Here is a 20,067-nt window from a genome sequence, read left to right as displayed (position 1 = left end):
TTGTCAGTTGCTTATTTGGCTGATGGGATTCTATTGCACCTATCCCTCTACTTGTTATCTCTTATTCCATTTATTCACTGTGAGACAGAAAAGCTTTACTAAAGGACGTTGCAGAAGCCTTTGTCCTGCTTTCTAGGACATCCTGGCTGGATGGCTGCAACACTGGTCTTACTGGTTGAACTTGTACATTTACATTCTCTCAGGCAGAGGAAGAAGGTGAGTTCAAGTGTCCCACAAGGGGAGCTTTCTAATCACCTGGCTACTGGATGGGGAGGCAGGGAACACACAACATCACTGTTCTTTCCAGCGCTTGTGTGAGGCCTGCCCAGAAAGGCCTTTTTAGAGAAAATGCACATTGTTTGGCCAGATAGGTGAGTACATTGAAGAACATGTAATTCATGGTGCTCAGAAAAACTCAGATGCCTACTGTCTATCACTGTCAACAAACCAATTGTGAAAAAATACTTTCATTGTGCAGGGAAGTTACTGAGGAAAGTTTAAGTACTTTATTCTTTGGGAGTTTTCAGATCCAGAGGTCATTTTAGTAGAGGTTTTGGAATTAGAAGTGTTTCTCTTAAGCACCTGTACAAACAACAATGTGACATTTATATGAGTACTGTGCCCTAGCGAATTGCTGGGACATGTGGATGTGCTGGAAGATAGCTTCTTATTTTTTTCCCCCCTCCCTCTATGAACAACGCAAGTCATCATCAGCAAAGGAGATCAGTCAGCAAATAGTATTCCTGAGCAAAGAGACAGGATTGGTCTGTAAAATATGTCTCCCCACCTAGGCCACTGTGTGAGTTGCTAGCTCTTTCCTGTTGAACTAATCATTCGTGTAACTGTTTTGAAAGCCTGTATACTAGGGAAATGTAATTCACTTAGAAGTTCTTCACTTAGATATTCTAATTTTCTGCATTCATCACTTTTCTAGGGTGTTGCAATGTTTTTGTATGATCCCTCCTAAGGACCAGTTTCTTGCACAAAACAAAATGTAAATCTGCTATGAAATCCTCAAGAAAGTAGACACAGAGATCAGAATATAGGCCGGGATCTGAAGAATTTCTACTTTGCTGTATACACTTTGTAGTACTTTAACCAAATACCTTTAGTTTTTGAGTCAAAGGTGTTGACATATTTGGAACTAAGAAGATGACAGACGTTCATGTTATGAGTGACTTAGTTCTTATATTTGCTCCACTATATAATGAAGATTTTGTTTCTCACTGTGAGAGTTGTTTTGAAAGTTGTAAGAGTCAATTCATATTTGAAAAAAGCTGCCTGAATGATAAATAATAGTGAAAGTAACTATAGTCTAATTAGTTTCATTATTCTTTACATTGCTATCTTATGCGTAGTTACTCATCAATGTCCTCATGCTTCCTTTTCCTTTTCCTGAGACGTCATTATAAAACAACTGTTTAAAGGCAACAGATTGCTCACAGATCCTGAGCAAGCCCGGTAAGTACAAGAACAGCTCAGATCTCTGCTTTTCCCATTTATTTTTCAGACTATTTGCATTCAATATGTACTGAACTCTTCTTTTTGTCTGTGTCTAAGGTCCAAGCATTTTAAAACATAAACCAGAAGAACATTGCCTGAGCTAGTAGGAGGGGATAAAGGAAATCCTATACTGGTGGAACAATTACAGGAAGCTGACATAGCCATTAAGACGTTTAGAAGAATCAGCCAAGAAGAAAGTGGTTTTGGTGTGGTGCCAATTTAGAGAAGGAAATAGCTTGTACATAGGGATGAATTTAAAAAATAACAACAACAAAAAAAAAAGTCATAAAACAAAAGGGCAAAAATGATTGTGCTAATATTTAGCTGAAAATGATCTTGCAATATTGGGACAGTCTGTTACCTATTAACATTCTGTAAAAGAGTTAAACAGAGAGGGATGAGGATTTCCTCAAAACTGATAATATGCCCAGATGGAAAAGACCTTTCAAAACTTTGTGCCCATTTTCATATTGCCTGACTATGAAAGTGAACGTGACTGAACTACATTATGTTCAGACTCTATCCAAGTGGCCCATTAGGAGCTTTTAGCATCTGGTATTTTTTTTTATGTTGCCTGAAAGTCTCACCTGTAATTTGCACTCATTTGAAAAATGGAGAAGCAGCTGTGACTTCATTCCTCACCTTCAAAAGCTTTCTAAAGCTATGCTTGTTTTCCTTGGTCTCCCAAATTTTATTGAGCTAAAGGACTTTGAGTTTGCATATTCTCGGTAGAGACCTTAATTTTAAAAGATAAGATCTCCATACTTATAAGGCACATTCCCATTCCTCTGATGTTGCTAATGTTGGTCAGAAAGTTCATGTCCCATCATCAAAGAGCAGTTTATCATATTTCCCCACCTTGGGGCTTGCATGTGACAAGTCTGCATTTGTGCCATCTCTCCAGAATGACCAAATGTACACAACCCATGGCTGAGAGGTGCAGAGAATGGAGACAAGCACAGGAACTGACAGCAGAAAGCTTAAGCCACTGATGCTATGGCAAATAGACAGAAACTACCCTATGAGGACTGAACAATCTTCTTTTTTTTCTTTTTTTTTTTTTCTTTTTTTTTTTTTTTCAGTCAAAAGAAGAAATAAAATACAAAGGGTGTTAAGATGGAGAACTGCATCTGGGCCTGGAAGGCAGTAGAGGAAATGAAAGTCAATGGTTCTGGCTGAAAAAGTAAGAGGGAGAGAAATGGATACACTTGGTTGCTTATTAGCATAAAATTAGAAACTATTGCTTGGAAAACAGGTGGGGTAAAGAATGGAGAGACAAGCTCATCAAAGAGCTGGGATGTGGGAGGTTCACTAGACAAGCTGCTTTAGAAAGCTGAGATGAGGAGGATAGAAGTTGAAAAGTGGAGCAGATATGCAGAATAGTGAGGTGAAGGTCAGCTCTGATGACTGTGATGGAAATGAAATAGCTGAAGAACAGAGACTGAGACAAAACATGGTGTAAGGAACGAATGGGGAAAGGGATGTACTGAAGAGGGAAAGAATCAAAGTCAGCAAATAAGAGTCAGTGCTAATTAAAATGTAACTTGTTCCATAATCTTCAGCAGAGCCTTACTTTACAGAGTCAGTCCTGCTGTCAGAAAATATCAGTGAGAGACACAAGCAAAATATCAGCCTCTTAACGTCATTAACAATGTCTGCATAGAGAACTCACGTATACATTTGTATGAATTAAAACTGAAGCTACCACTCGTTCTCAAATGCCCAGAAAGGAATCCACTCTTGAGTCTAAGATGGAAAATGACAAAAAATGTCTAATTCCTATTAAAACCAAAGTCAGCTTCCATAATAAATTCACTTCTATTTAAATTCTTTTCATGACTGTTTGTTATCTATCTGTTAGGATAAAAAACCTTTTCCATTCTATTGTTTCTCACAGCTAGGACATTTAAATTTTAAAAGCAAGTCACTGTTTAATAGTATTTAAAAGCTAAACAGATGGAGCCACGTAAGTTTCTCTCAGTTTTCAGATAAGTCACTCTGGAGATAGCAGATGAAGTCTCCTATAAATTAAGTGCTGTTGTATTATGCTACCATTGATTATTGCATTAGTTAGTTAGGAAATTGACATCCTGGATAAACTTACACTGTTATTAAATAATTATTTTAAATGATTAGAAGATTGTTCAGATAACTCAACTGGGCTTTACTGGTAGGTCAATAATAAGTTACATTTTAAATAAAAACAAAGAGGTTATAAAGAAATATCAGGCCTGCATATGCACCTTCTAACCGAGCTCAGAACACTATACTTCTGCTTATGTCACGGGGCATAATGTTCGGTAATACCTCCCTGCATAATATTATTTACATACCTAAATGTTCATTAGCAGATTGGTTCATTTTTGCCTGAATGTAGTAAGAAAAAAAAATCATAGGAGAGTTTTATCATGAATTATTTGTTTTAAACTTCATAATAGATGTGTGTGCCATTACATTATAGTACTCTGGTTACACAATTTTGCAGTTAATCTAGAGTTACAATGTGCATTTTATAGACAAATTGATTGTTGGTAATGACTAAAATTATGATATGGACCCAGACTTTCAGTTCATAATGAGAAATAATTTCCCTCAGAATATTCTTATCTTCTCCCTCTTAAAAAGAAGCAACATAGTATGGCATTTCTCAAAGGCAGGTAACAGAACTAACACACACATCCTATTCATATAGTAAACTCAACACTTTTTCCTTTTGACATGTATGAGAAAGGTCATGACTGTCAGGGGCACTTTGCTTTCTGTATCGTATAATCATAGAATCATGAAATAATTTGGGTAGGAAGGGATCTTGGACAACATCCACTAGACCAGGTTGCCCAAAGCCCCATCCTGTCTGGCCTTGAACCCTTCCAGGGATGGGTTGCTCTGGGTAACCTGTTCTAGTGCCTCACCACCCTCATAGCAGAAAATTTCTTCCTGATATCCATTCTAAATGGGATCTAAATCTCTTTTAGTTTTAAGTCATTACTTCTTGTCTTATCATTACACTTCATGATAAAGAATCCTTCCCCATCTTTCCTGCAGGCCCCATGTAAGCACTGAAATACTGCTAAAGTCTTCCTGGAGCCTTCTCTTCTCCACGCTGAACAGCCCCAACACAACCAGACTGTCTTCATAAGAGAGGTGCTCCAGCCCTTTGATCATCCTCATGTCCCTTCCCCTGGACTCATTCTAATACATCCATATCCCTTTTGTGCCAGGGGCCCCAGAGCTGAACACAGTACTCCAGGTTGGGTCTTATGAGAGCAGAGTAGAGGGAAAGAATTACCTCTCTGGCCCTGCTGGCCACACTGCTTTTGATGCAGCCCAGAATACAGTTGGATTTCTGGGCTGCAAGTGCACTTTGCCGGCTCATGTTGAGCTTCTCATGAACAAACACCCCCAGGTCCTTCTCCTCAGGGCTTCTCTCAATCCTTTCTCCGCCCAGCCTGTGCTTGGGATTGCCCTGCTCCAGGTGCAGGACCTTGCATTAGGCTTTGTTTATCATCACGAGATTGGCACAAGCCCACATCTCATGCCTGTCCAGGTCCCTTTGGATGGCATCCCTTCCCTCCAACATGTTGACCACAACACAACTTGGTGTCATTGACAAACTTGGTGAGGGTGCACTCAATCACATTGTCAACATCTCCAACAAAGACATTAAACAGCGCCAGTCCCAGTACTAACCCCTGATGAAAGCTGCCCCTCACTGATTTCCAGCTAGACATTCAGCTATTGACAGCAGCTCTTTGGCTGAGACAATGCAGCCAATTCATTATCCACTGAGTGGTCCATCCATCAAATCCATGTCTCTCTAATTTAGAGACAAAGGTGTGGTGCAGGAGTGCAGGACAATGTCAAATGCTTTGCACAAGTCCAAGTAGACAACATCAGTTGTTCTTCCCTTATCCACCAATGCTGTAACCCTGTTGTAGAAGTGGTTTATATGAATGTATTCTACTAGACACAGTTTTGTCTAAAGAACTATCTCTTCATTAAACATAGCGCTGTATGAAGGACATCAAGGTGCTGGAAAATGTCCAAAGAAATGCAATGAAGCTGATGAAGGATCTAGAAATAAGTCTTATGAGGAGCAGCTCAGGGATCTGGGGTTGATTAGCCTAGACAGAAGAATGTTCAGGGGAGACCTTATTGTATTTTATAATTACCTTAAAGGAGGTTGTAGCGAGGTGGGGTTTGGTCTCTTCTCTTAAGCATCTTGTGCTAACTCGAGGGGTAATGGTCTCAAGTTGCTCCTGGGGAGGTTTAGGTTGGATTTTAGGAGAAAATTTTTCTTCACTGAAAGAGTTGTGCAGCATTGGAACGGGTTGCCCAGAGAAGTGGTTGAGTCACAATCCCTTGAGGTCTTTAAGAAACATGTAGATGTAGAAATTAGTATCATGGTTTAGTGGTGGATTTAGTACTAGGTTAATAGTTGGACTAGATGACCATAGAGGTCTTTTATAACCTGAATGATTCTATGATTCTATGATATGAGAGAGCGTAAGTAATCATAAGTACATTGTAGTACTGCTTTGCCCAAATGGCAAAATTTGTATGTGAGATGTAATGATTACAAATCTCCTGCTGAACCATCCCATTACCAATAAGACAATATTTGTGATTTCTTCAGTTTTCCCTTTTATAAAAATAAGATGTTATGCAACTTCCTATTCCTAAAATTATTACATTAAAATAATACCTTTACTGAGTATTAAGACTGAGTAAGTAATGCCAGATGCATCAATACCATGCCAGTTAAACAGTCTACAGTATATTCCTTATGACACAAGCTGCTATTTATTGAAGGAAAGTAGCATTTTAGTTTGTGTGATAATTTATAATACTCAAATAATTTGATTTTAAACATTCAGATGTTGAAAAGAGTTTATTTATGCTTCTTTGTAGCTATACTTCATCTTTCCAACAATACTCCATTCCTGTGTTTATTACCCTTTGCTTTTTTGCTCTATCTAGTTTTAGCTGTTAGAACTGCAGACAGATTTGTGTATTCCCTGTAAAGCTCTGCTGTTCGAAAGGGAAAGCATTTTCTAAAATCCAGCAGATAGCTTGTAATAAATGTGGTCTGTCATGTACCATAGTCTGATAGGATTTAGTAAATACAGGGGTTTTATCAGTAACTATCACATGGATAATAAGGCTAGGTCATTTTAGTATCCTTCTCTGTGGAGGCAACAAGGATAATGTCACAGAATACGTCATTCACCCAAAAGATTCATTCAAGCACAAGCCAATAGGGCAACAAAGACTGGTACTATTCAGAAGGCAAAAAAGAAAGCCTTAGGCATATCCCAATCATGACACAGTTCAGAAGGCTATGCCAGGGTCAGAGAGCTCCATGGAGAGGTCTCTGCTGCCTTTGCCCATCAGAAAGTGGAGAGAGTATAAGAAATTTGTGAACTCAGGAAAAGCATGTGGCACAGAAATATTTTATTTGGCAGAGAAAGAAGGGGGGTGAGGGGGAAGAAGGCTTACTGTTGAGTGTTTTTAATTTCAAGGGACAGTTGCACACCCTCACTCAGCCATGACGTTTTTTTTCTGAGTGAACTTGATTTAAGGTGAAGGAAGCTGTGAAAGATCAGTGGTGTCCCCAGAGAGAGCACTGAAGCACTCCTGGATCACCCACAGCATGTACACCCTACTAGCTCCCACACTACTTTGTGTGGCCCTGGATTGCCCCTAGAACAAAGAGAAGATGCTTATATGTAAGAAGGCAACAGGCCAAGTAGGTTATCACCTTATCTGTCCAATAGCAAACATGACGAATAGCAAGAAAACTACATTTTTCTCTGTTTGTTTGACTGGCTAAAGAAATATACCTCTCCCTAATCAGTATTCTTACTCCTAAATTCTCTCCTATCTTTTCTCTCAAGAAATGGCTTAAAATGCAGGGAAAAAAAAAAAAACATGCTCCTTTTAGTCAACTGCTAACTGCTAACTAATCAACATACCTTCCCTGGGGGGAGAACCAGTTCAATCATTTCTTGCAGTGATATGAACATATTTTTACCTTAGAAGACAGTCCAAACAACAGGCTATGCAGTGTCATGGAGTGCATTCCTTCTCTTGATGGTATACTAGTTTGGATGAAATAATGTTTTCATCAGATACAAGAATGAAAGCAAACACCTGTGTGTTAGGACACTTGCTGGGAAAAAGCAATATCTGCTGTAGGCAATGCTTTGTGCAAAAGTCTGAAATGATATCTGAATTCTGTGTATCTGTATTGATAGATTGATAAATTCTATTTAACCACTAACTCTTACTTACTTACATGAGGCCCCTAAATCCTGTGGTGAGCAAAGCATCTTTTGTATGGGAGTAGTTTAGACATCCCCTGCTCTGTAACTTGACTTGCACATTATGCAAGGAAAGTAGGTGCCTAACTTGGATGATGTAAATCCATTAGATAACCAGTTATTAAGACATAGAAACAGTCTATACTGTGATATCCAAGGCTCTTTTGAGAACATAAGCACTCCAGAAAAACCCTAGTAGAAACATGTGCCTGCAGAATGTGACTGCTTCCATGGTTCAACCAGCAACAAATTGGGCTTTTGTGGATGAATATTCTGTGCTTAAAAGCAGAAGATGACCCAGGTCCTTTTGCAGACCTAGCTCTACCTCTAATTTTATACTTTGGAGTTAACACACAATGATGTTATGCAATGCTCATTTAGCATATCTCTTTGGGAATTTAGGACTTCCTCATATTCAAACTCCTGTGTAGCTGGAAGGGTATCTGGACTTTTGGACTCAGTGATTGTATATTCTTTAAAAGGAAATTTATTCTACAGGCAATGACAGTAGATAGGTTGTGTTCTGGGAACAACAAAGAAAACACTTTTTAATATTTCAGATACTGTAGTCCAGAAATTTTAGTTTGCTCTCAGCAGTTCATACTGAGATGAATATGGATAGAAAATCTGCCTATTGATAAAACTGCCGTAAATCTCTTCTTTCACTAAAGAAGAGGCAGAATTTGCTCTTCCACAATAAATAGATAAATAAATAAATAAAATATCCACAATGATTGCTCAAAAAATTTACCACCATAACAAAAGGAGACTGAAGGTTTTTGCTGGAATTACATTTTAAGGCTTTCTTTCAGAAATCTTAAACAGGAACTTGATGTTACACAGTCCAGTAACCAAAAAATCTGTAAATAAACATCTTATGTTTTTTGGGATGATGCAACATAGTTTGTTCCAGCCAAAGTCAGGCACAGCAGAACTGTCATTAATGTGATTACAGCAGGCATTAATATTGCAACCAGGGAGCAGCAGCTTCCATACCATCAATGAGGAAACAAGAATTGCAGTTCACACAACTCTAACATGAAGCAGTCTGAAGCGCCAGCTAATACAGCCCAGTTTCCAAGATATACAAATGAGCCCTAGCAATGCTAGGTAGATATGGAATTCTTAACTGCTTTTAGTCTTAAATGAGACATTAACTTAATCCTGCTGGTGTATCTAGCTGGTATATTGCTCATTGCTTAATGCGAAAAAAAAAATAATCCTGAATTAAAGGGCAAGGCCATTTTCCTTGTATTTTTTGCATCCCCCTCTTCAGGAAAAATAAAATTGTGGTTGAAGTTTGGACATCCAAATGTGGGCAGACTATACTTCTCAAGTCCTACAACTAGTTGGAGTTACATTACTCACTTTTTTTTTCCTTCAAGACACTGACCTACAGCTAGAGGAACTGGACATATCATATGCTTCTATAAAGAGATGGTCTGTACAAATAGATTGTTCTCAAAAGAAAATAAGATATAATCTTATCCTGATAGGGGACCTACTTGAAAATTATTGTTCTCATAAATTTGTATGCTACTGGAAACATCCCCCAGAATGAAGCCCTTTTCTCTTGATTACTTATTGGAAATAAAATTAATGCAGATTAATCCTTTACTGACAAATAAAAACAACTATAGGTGGAGGTTTAGTTCCTTTTATATGCATATAAATACAAATCATCATTATAAATCAAACAATTTTCAATTAAGTATGATCAGTAATTTACTTCAACTATAAATATTGAAGATAGGATTACTTTTACATTATTGATGATGAAGTAATAACTTTTCATAGCTTCATGTGTTTTTTTTTTTTTTTTGTTTGTTTTTTCATAGCTTCATGTGCTTTTCACTCACATCAGCAACAACGGTATCTTTTATTTAGCATTAGATTATAATAGGAAGAATTATGGCCATAGTCCTTGCACTATGATTAATATACTCCATTGCAAACAGAAAATATAAAGTGAAGTTGCCAGAACTGTAAGAAAGTTGATATTGCAGAATTTCTGTCATGCCCTCACCAGCTTAAAGTTTGATGTTTTGCTTCACAAACAAGGTGGGAAAGTCACAGGTTTGTGTTTCAGACTTCTCCTTCTGATCCATGGATTTGATTGACAAGGGCAAGAAAGAAGAAGAGGGGAGATATTCTTCTCAGTCTCTGATTAGCCCCTCAATATTTTTGACTGAGTTCCTCCCCTGCATTGTGGGTATACCATTACTCTTTTGCCTAAGTATTTAACATTTAAAAGGACAAATCCTACATAACTTAGAGAAGTAGCTTAAGTGCAGAATACTCATATACATGTATATTGATTTATACTACTTCGTCTCACCAGTCCAATTCAGGCACCAAAACTGGAGGCCTAAGTAAATACTTTCTCCTCCTAGCTCAGATGCCTAAGGAGTCCAGCCTGCCTACAGTCCTTAGAATCAGAGAGAGAGAGAGAGACTAAGACAGTGTTGTAGTGGAAGATGTACCTTGCAGGATCACTCATTCTAGATTGATTCCTGAACACATGCAGTGACTGCACTCTCAGGTGCATAATTACTTACAGGTAATTCCATTGCCTGGAATGAACCTTAGCTGAGCTGGATCTAAGCCTTAGCTCTCCACTGAGCCAATGGAGAGTTTATTATTGAGATCACTTTAATTCCTCGTATAATCTAAAACACATGTGGCTAAAAATCCATAGAAAGAACTGTGTCAACACTGAAATGAATATCTCTACCTCCTTTCAGACTTAGTTAATGCTCATAGCTATTTCTCTTGTCAAATTTGGTATATTAATTTAAGGAGTTAAATATGAATCCTTGCTCTACTTTACTGGTAAAGAAGGAAAGAATGTTTATTTGAAAAAGTTTTTTTATGCCCTTCTCTCATTCTTCCATATACTTTTCAATTGCTGTTGTCATATTTTCCAGTCTTAACATCCCCCTGAGTAATTAGTGCTGCACAATTAAGAAAACATTTAGAATGGAAAAGTCATTTGTTAAAGATTTTCATTCTAAGCCAATGGTGTACTTTCGTGCTTTGACTGATAACCTTTCCCCTGACAACTTGCTGTTTAGTTTCACTTGTTATTTATTCTCCATCTGAATTGTCTATGACCTGACCTCTCAAGTAGTATATTTTCTTGCTGAAACTAACTCATTTTGACAGGTCAGAAGGGTCCAGCTTGAAAATCATTAGAGCACAAAAGACATATTTACTTAGATTAGTGTGCAGTGCCTTTTCTTCACTACTGTTCTTCACTGTTTGGTGGGTAAACCACAACTACCTTTTGTCCTAGGACTGGGTACTATACTGTTCCCACGACATCCTCTGTATCTTTACAGTAAGTGATACAAAAACTAATGTTAGTGTTGAAGCAATAGGTTAAAAATATTAATATCATTTTTTTAAATTATGCCATACTTTTTTTCAGAAATTAGTAATTTATAAAAACTACTCCATATGCAGAACATTGGTGTGTAGAAGACTATATGATATATATTTCATATATTATTCATATATCTAAATAATCATTTTTAGAGCGATGCTAACAGATATCCTAAAATGTATGCATTAAAAGGGGTAAGTCTCATGGTGCCAATGAAAATTCGTAGGCCCAGCTCCTCCTTCCACCCCTCTCCATTGATGTAGATCTTCCACTGGTAATGGGGTTGTGTAAGAACAAAGATAAAGACACTGAAGGTTGGACTATAATGGGAGGTTGAAAAATCAGAAATGATCAAAAAACAAAAAGTAAAGCTTCAGTCAGCTTAGCTCTTTTCCCCAGCTTTAATAAGCATATGTAATACTACACAAAAGTGGCTAATATGGAGAATTGTTTAAGGTATTGAATTCCCCTTCCTTGTCTATTCATCTTTTTAATATTATGGTTATACCCTCAGCTTTACATGGCTTACCATTACTTTAAAAGTTCTGCAGGACTCCGTTCTTTGTGTGCCTACACCTATCAAGTGGCATTTTGATTTCATTCTATTCCTGTCTTGTTATCTACCCCCGTGTTAATTTTTCACATTCTTGGACAGATGTTCCAATGAACATCTATCTATACAAAAGGTATGGTACCTTTTGTAAAGAGCAATCTCATTAGGACCTTTTTCCAAGTGTTTCATAAATGCATATAGTAAGAGCTAGCATCAGTAAATTCTTATCCAAAATAAATATGCTGGAATTACTAACTTTACATATTGATACATTACATATTTAATAACACGATGAAACAGAATTGAACAATGGGAAAAGACAAATTTCAAAGTGATCCATAGTATGTTAAACTGGATAGCATAGAGAAGCTTATTAGAACTTCAAAAAGGACAAACAAGATTTGAAATCCTTGAATTTGAATTGAATTTGAAGTAAAACAGAATTTGAAATTCCATATTATAAATTCAAAGGAATGTACAACAAGGGGAGCGATCTGAAGTACTAATAGGCATTAATGGAACTTAAAAAAAGCATCACTGCTTAAAAGAGATCTTAAACATACAAAAATATATATTGTGTGTGCACCTGTTTAAATTACTTTCTAAAAGTAAATAAACTGAATGTATCAAATGAACAAAAAATAACAATGCAAATATTAGAGATGCATAACCTATCATGACACTATGACGTCATTCAGAGTAACAACTTCAATTTCTGTCATGACGTTACCTTGGAACAATAAGTGACACAACAATGTTTGGAAAAAGTAATGATAATTACTGGTAGTAGTGGAAAAAAAAAAATAAAAATCTTAGGAAAGAATGGGAATGGACATGTTACAATTCTACAAATTAATGACTAACAGTCAGTTGTGAAAGTAGGTCTTCATTTTTAGTGTTTTCTCCAAAATCAAAAGTCAAATTGCAATCATGTATATTGATAGGCATCTCACTTAAAGTTAACAAATAGAAGTAATTTTTTTTTTTTTACATAACATTTAATTAATGGCATTCTTCAGACCATTGTTTCAAGTCCATAACAAAGCCAAGAATTTAATAGGAATTTTTAAAGGATTAGACAATTAAAGAGATAAAAAGAACTATATAGGTGTGTGAGAGAGATTATGTACACATACAAGATATTAAAAGAACTTTATTAAAGTTGTGACATAATCCTTTCAAAAAAGCAGGAGAATGCCAATATTAAAGCTGCCTGAACATCATTAATTCACCCTTTTATGAATGTGATTATAATACAGGCTTAAGTTAAATGATCACATCCTTTTTCCCACAGGACTTCTGCCTCTTTTTAGTCATGCTGCAGGGACATGTTCAGGCAGAGTCAAGTTTATCTGCCTACGCACCCAACAAATCAAGGGTAAAAACCCCAAACCTAACAACAACAACAACAACAAAAAAAAACCAAAACCAAAACAAAACAAAAAAAAAACACCTCTGGTACACAACCTGTACACTCATGTTAACAAAATGCTGCATTTGATTTAATGTGCCTTCTGCAAGAAGGCTACACAGCTTCCCTGCTGCAGCTGGCTTGCTTTTGGCCAGGGGAATACAAGTGTGGTACTCAGGGCTATCTGCAGACAGCTGTGGAGGTTTGCCTGTGGTTATATCTTGCCTGTGCATTCATATGTCTTCATTGGCAGGTGCAGCTTTTTAATTTTGAGAATATTAAAGTCAGGTCTCTTAGGCAGCTTATAACTATATTTTCCATTCTGAATTTGTTCAAGACAAAGTGCTGCTATGAGTTACTGGCATGTTTTGCTGAGTGACTAATTACTCCAGGGAATGTTGCACAAAGTATTTCATGTTTCTGAACACTTTTTTTTTTCTTTCTGGTTTTAAAACAGGTCCCAAGACAATATTGCCCATGAATAAACATCTTTCAAGACAGCAGTAGATACCACAGGGAGGCCAGAAAGTCAGTTACCAAGACTGAGAGGAGTAATATCCAGAAAAAGGTGGCCTCTACCATTCTCCCTCCCTCTCCTCATGTTTCTTCTGCATTTGAATATAATGTGACAAGCAGTGATGTGTACTCTATACTGTAACAGTGTCTTTGAGCATTTCTTGAGCATTCCTATCTTCTGTAATATAAAGTGGCCAACTGATATCAATAGAAAAAATAATGTGTGTAAATTTTTCATATTAAAAATTTAGCTCTGTTTAACCTTAGCCCTATTAAATCCACACATGGAAAATACTTAAAAATATCGATGTCATTTAGCTTTGAGTGCATTTTCATAGAATCACAGAATGGCTCAGGTTGGAAGGGACCTTAAAAATCATTTAGTTCCAACCCCCCTGCCAAGAGCAGTGACACCTATGACTAGACCAGGTTGCTCAAAGCCCCATCCAACCTGGTCTTGAACACCTCCAAGGATGGGGCATCCACGACTTCTCTGGGCAACCTATTCCAGTGCCTCACCACCCTGAGTGAAGAAATTCCTCCTAACCTCTAATCTAATAATCTAAATATTTCCTCTCTTTTAGTTTAACACCCCCCTTCCCTTCTCCTGTTGTTATCTGACTGAGCAAAAAGTTGCTTTCTACCTTTTTTACAATTCCCCTTTAATTACTGAAAAGCTGCAAAAAGGTCACCCTGGAGCCTTTTCTTCTTAAAGATGAACAATAGCTCATCTGAGCTGAGCTGAGATGAACTGTAGCTCTCTCAACCTTTCTTTCTAGGAGAGATGCTACAGCCTTCTGATCAACTTTAACACTAAACCAAATCATTTCAACATTTTACCAAATAACATAATGTGCAGATTACCTCATTTATACACAATCGAAAAAAAAAATCAAGCTTAGAACTGAATGGATTAACTTACATGTATAACCCCTAACTGAAAAGGGAGGTATGTGAACTACATGTGTTGGGCAGTTGCAGCCATTGAAGAGTTAAGAAGATGTATCACATACTGAATAATATATCAGCATAAAAATAGCTTTTTGGTGCATAAAACTAAGCCATAGGGATTTTTATATTTATATGCAGAAATACAACAATAGATTTAATTAGTTTATGTGGTGAGTAAGTATAAAATAAGGCACTCATTATGATAGTATCTAGTCAACAAAACTGACCAGCTAAAACATTTCCCACGACTTGCCCAGAAAGTGCTGAAATTTATTAATTCTGCCACTTATAAATAAGTAGACATTTTTAGCCTCCTGAAAACTATATCACCACTACATCACTCCCATTCTCAGTAAATTGTTTATTAGGCAATATAGTTTTGTTGTTGTTTTTTTTTTCAATTTATACCTGTGTATGAATAGATGAATTCAAACTTCTGTAACAAGTTATATTGGTGTCACCATAAGGCATTTATTTAAATAAGGATTCTTTCTGTGAAAATTAAACTTTGGAGAGATGCTGTGCAAAGGAGTTGCCAGTAGATAACTATCTGGAACTGTTTGCTTTATTTTCCAGATGTTCTTGGTTTAGGTATGCAATGTTTTGTTCCCCCTCTTTGTATGGCTTTCAACGCTTTAATCTACAAACTGATTACAAAACACTTTCCACTTCAAGAGAGCTTCAGACTGCATATTCTCAATCACAAGTTGATTATAACAAAAACTGTAGCAATATATGTGCATGGTAGCTATAACACAGGAATTATACCAAACTTGCTGACAGAAGACCTTTCTGTACTACAGTCACATTGTACATATAACCAATAAACAATGAGTAATAGTAATACCCAATTTAATAATCTAGTTATTAAAGTGGATGGACTGTTTTCTCATAAAGCTAATCTTTTTTATAATTAAGTTAGGTACATTAAATGGTTCCAGAGAAAGCTTTGTCATTTTTAATTCTAACTCACAACATTTTATAGACTATTGTTCTAATACAGACAACACCTGTGCTTCTCTTTTCAAACTGAAATATTTCTGAGCTTAGAAAAGATAAGGCGATGAAGAAACAAATGAAACACAATAAATAAATAAATAAATAAAAATGCGGTAGGACCAAGCAATGTTGCCATGATACAATACTTCCATACTGAGGTTACTTCAGAGATCTTCTTGCAAGCTAGCTAGCCATTTTGTATTCTTTGTGAATGTTAAAGTCTATGTGAAATCAGTAGGAGCTACAATAAACAAACAATGATCATCTGATCTCTCTAAGAATACCTTTAAAGCTTTTCAATCATAGAACAATGCATAACATACAATGCATAACATAACAAAGTTTAACAATATTTTATAATATGTTGCTGCAGTATGGTTCATACTTAAAAGGGAATGTGAATTGCAAACCTCATCCCTCTCCAGTTAAACAAACCTATGTCAATGGCAGCATGTGTTTATACAGAAAAATAATATTTGGAAAGTATTTTCTCTATTCTTAACTGTTATTTAATGCGATTTAATGGTTAGAAGGAGAGGAAGTCACACCATATATCAGGTGTGTTCTTTGCAGATCACTGACAGCAAATTGGGAACAACAGTTCCAAATTGTGTATGATTTGCAAGAAATGAAGAACTTCATCTTGCTGAATTCTGAGTACTTACTGGATTTTTTTTTTTTTTCTTTTTCATGTTTTCAGCTCATCAGGGGAAGCCAAGAAGGGAAGCATTTTGTACACGAGCAAAGCTATTAATCTTGCTTTATACTAGACTATTTCTGGAGACAGAAAACCAGACTTCTTTCATTTTAAAGTACCCTAAATGACTTAGATGAAATACACTAAAACAAAAGGTACAACCAAGTAATTGACTTGTCTTTGCAGAATACTGGCACTGCAGAGATCACAGTTTGAGGGCTCCTGTAATATTTACTTGAAGAGCTACCAACACAGACCTTGAACCTGAAATACTAGAGAAATGAACTAATCTTATTAAATGATTAATAAGATTTCTTACTTAATTTCTTAATTATTAATTAATTAATTAGTATGTATTATTTCCATTTTTATATTTCTCTTAGTTTAAGTTTATTTCTATCTTATTGGCTGTCATTTGCAACTCGAGACTGACTCATGGGTCATATTTTTTATATAAACATAAACTTGAACTTCCATTTCAGATTAAAAAAAAAGAAACAATTTTAATTTCAATTCACAGAAATCTACAACAGCTTTCAGAGATACAGATTTTATTTTGTTTGAAGGAAACTTTTTTCCAATTTTTTACACCAAAAGTTGAACAAATAACTGAGTAACAATGGAAATACGAACAGAGATCTACAACAATCCCATTAGATTAAAACCTAGAATTCTACTGGTGATTAGATTCTAGAATGTGCTCAAAACCAGCATGAAAAGTGGATTAGAAAACCCTTCCAGTATTCCTCTCTTCATTCAGCACAGCTAAAGGAGAAGCAGATTTAAAGTCTACCTACACCTAGCTTCTTGTGTAATGAACCAATTCACACAAAAGTATTCACAACTACCTAGGAATGAGCAGTCTATACATGGTGCACACTACTTCTACCTTACAGGATTTGGTTTGACTTAAGATCAAATGTTCACTACTTTCTGAAATGCAAAACTCTTTGAGTTATCTCAAATTGAGCAATAGTTAATCCTAAATCTAGGGTTAAAACAACTCAGATAAAAGTCATAACTGAATTACTAATTAATAAAAGTAATATCTTACACAAAGGCAAAGTTTTCTTATAGACTGGTTATGTCTCCTTGGAAAGGGAAGAAGAAAGAAGAGGACTACAAGGGTGGGACAGGTTCATCTTTCTGATCACCATTTTTTTTCTGGAGAAGTTGGGCTTCTTGATAATTTGTTCATGGGGACAGATGATTATAAGGAGGTGCAGAGACTATTCTCCTGCTGCTGCAAGCAGTAATTGTGGCCGGAAAGGCAAAACCTTTACAGAGCCATTTGACAGAGACTGGGGAACACAGGTCAATGGAGCAAGTAAATGAGACAGTAGAGCCTATAATCATGATAGAATGTATCCTGTAACAGATAATCTTATAAAGTATTAAATGTGATTACTTTCCAGATTTTCTTTCCGGATTTAAGTATCTTTATTCATAGCAGGTTCATAGAATCATAGAATGGTTTGGGTTGGAAAGACCTTTAAAGATCACTTAGTTCCAATCCCCTGCCATGGGCAGGGATGCCACCCACTAGATCAGGTTGCCCAGGGCCTCATCCAACTTGTCCTTGAACACTTCCAGGAATGGGGCATCCACAATCTCTCCAGACAACCAGTGCCACACAAACCTCTGAGTGAAGAATTTCCTCCTAACCTCTAATATAAATGTTCCCTCTTTTAGTTTAACAACCCGCCCCCCCCCCCATCCCCTGTCCTGCCATTCTCTGACTGAGCAAAAAGTTGCTCTCTATCTTTTTTATAAGCCCTCTTTAAGTACTGAAAGGCTGCAATACGCTCACCCCAGTCTTCTATTCTTCAAGCTTCAGAATGTCCCCAGTTCTCTTCACCTTTCTTCATAGAAGAGGTGCTCAACCCTCTGATCATCTTTGTGGTCCTTATCTGGACCCTCTAAGAAACACACATCCTTCTTGTTCTGGGGGCCTCAGACCTGGATGCAGCACTCCAAGGGGGGCCTCACAAGGACAAAGTAGAGGGGGACAATCACCTCCCTCAGCCTGTTGACCACTACTCTACTGATGGAGGTTATATATATAAAGCCTGACCATGTTTTAAAAATAATTTAATCAAAATGCAACATATGATCATTTGAAAGAGACCAAGAAAATGTGGTAGTTGAGAAATGTGTTCAGTTCTTATGCTTTGTTGCTTCTTTATGACTAAAGAAAATGAAACTAGGACAACAGCTAGGAGAGCTAAACTGCACTGCCTGAGCAGTCCAATTTTTATTAACCAGCTTAATAAAAATTTTGGCATGTAAGTGTAGCTTTTACTATAGTTTCCTTGGTCTTCCTCTGCCTGCTTCCTGCCTTTTTCACATTTCTCTTGTCTACTTTAATAATAAGCTTTTAGCTTCAAGGTTGCTGCCAAAATAAGCATTAAAAATCCTGATTTATTTATCTGCTCTGTTGTACGGAGATTGTGATATATCTGTTACTTTCCACAGATGCTCTCCAAATATCTAGATAGTCATCTTAGACAGTAGGTGTTGGCCCATTTTTTCATCTTACCCCTCCGCAAAAGGGAAATATCACCGACTTTGCAGCTCACTCACAGGACTCCAGTGACTTTTTTAGGATGCTCTGGTTACCATGAACAGTAGGTGGCAACCATGTTCCCTGCTCTTGGTAAAAATACCCTTAAAATCCTAGCTCCCCTAGGCTTGTACCCTTTATCTGAAGCTGGAGCTGCCCCAAAACTTGTCAGTAGGCAAAAATGAATGGTAGGTAACTTTGAAGGGAAGAACTTGAAGCAGAATCTGTGCTAGACAAGTAGACATTAAAAGTGGTTTTTGACAACTCCTACTATTTCTGCTCTCCTTGGGCCTCATAAATATAGTTGTAGCCAATACTGATAGCTGTTCTCTGCAGCTCTCTGAAATGTCATGCTCTTCCTTCTGCCCTCTCCCAATGACCACTGATGTGTTAGCTCACATGTTAGACATGGAACAAGCTGTGTCACTGGCAGTACGCTGTTCTAGCCAGCTCCCTAAATTGTCTATGCTTAAAATTGGTCTTGGCATGTCATAGTTACCGTGAGACCATGACTACTGACAAAGTGGAAGCTGATATGTTTTTCCACAGGAATCTTAACACACAGTGATATCTTCAGAATTGCATTCAACAAGACATTGCAGATCATTTTTGACAACCACAAGTGTAGAGGTAATCTGGAGATCCATTACCACAGCTGATGTTTTACTTGCTAAAATTGCAACTGTCTTTAGCCAAAGAGAACAATATACTCATGCTGCTATATAACAGAATATATTCAGTAGGGTTTATCAAGAAGTTCCACAGAAATGATCTAGCCACAGTTGTAGCTCTCCTGGTGTTTGAGAAATTTCTAAAACGGTCCTTAGAAGCATAGCAGCCTAGTGTTGTTCTCCACGTATTAGTCATTTTATTTATTTATTTATTTATTTATTTATTTATTTATAAATAAAGCAAGTTTTAGACATAACTTGCTGATGCTTTAACAGAATTAATCAGATTTTGCAATGGTTCTGTGAATATCTGCAATTGTGGAAATGCTGATGAAATATCTATCAGGACAATCAGTATAGTAGTTATTCCTTGGTAACAGCTACAATTCTCACCTGCCTAGAGCATGAGTTTAATTTTAAAGTGTTGTGCTGCAAATTATGTTACATCTCAAGTAAGCATGAATTTTATATTAAGTTCAAGGACCAATTATACTG

This window comes from Anas acuta, chromosome 1 (assembly GCF_963932015.1).
Source record: "Anas acuta chromosome 1, bAnaAcu1.1, whole genome shotgun sequence".
Taxonomy (NCBI): Eukaryota; Metazoa; Chordata; class Aves; order Anseriformes; family Anatidae; genus Anas; species Anas acuta.
Note: the sequence above shows the minus strand (reverse complement) of the source record.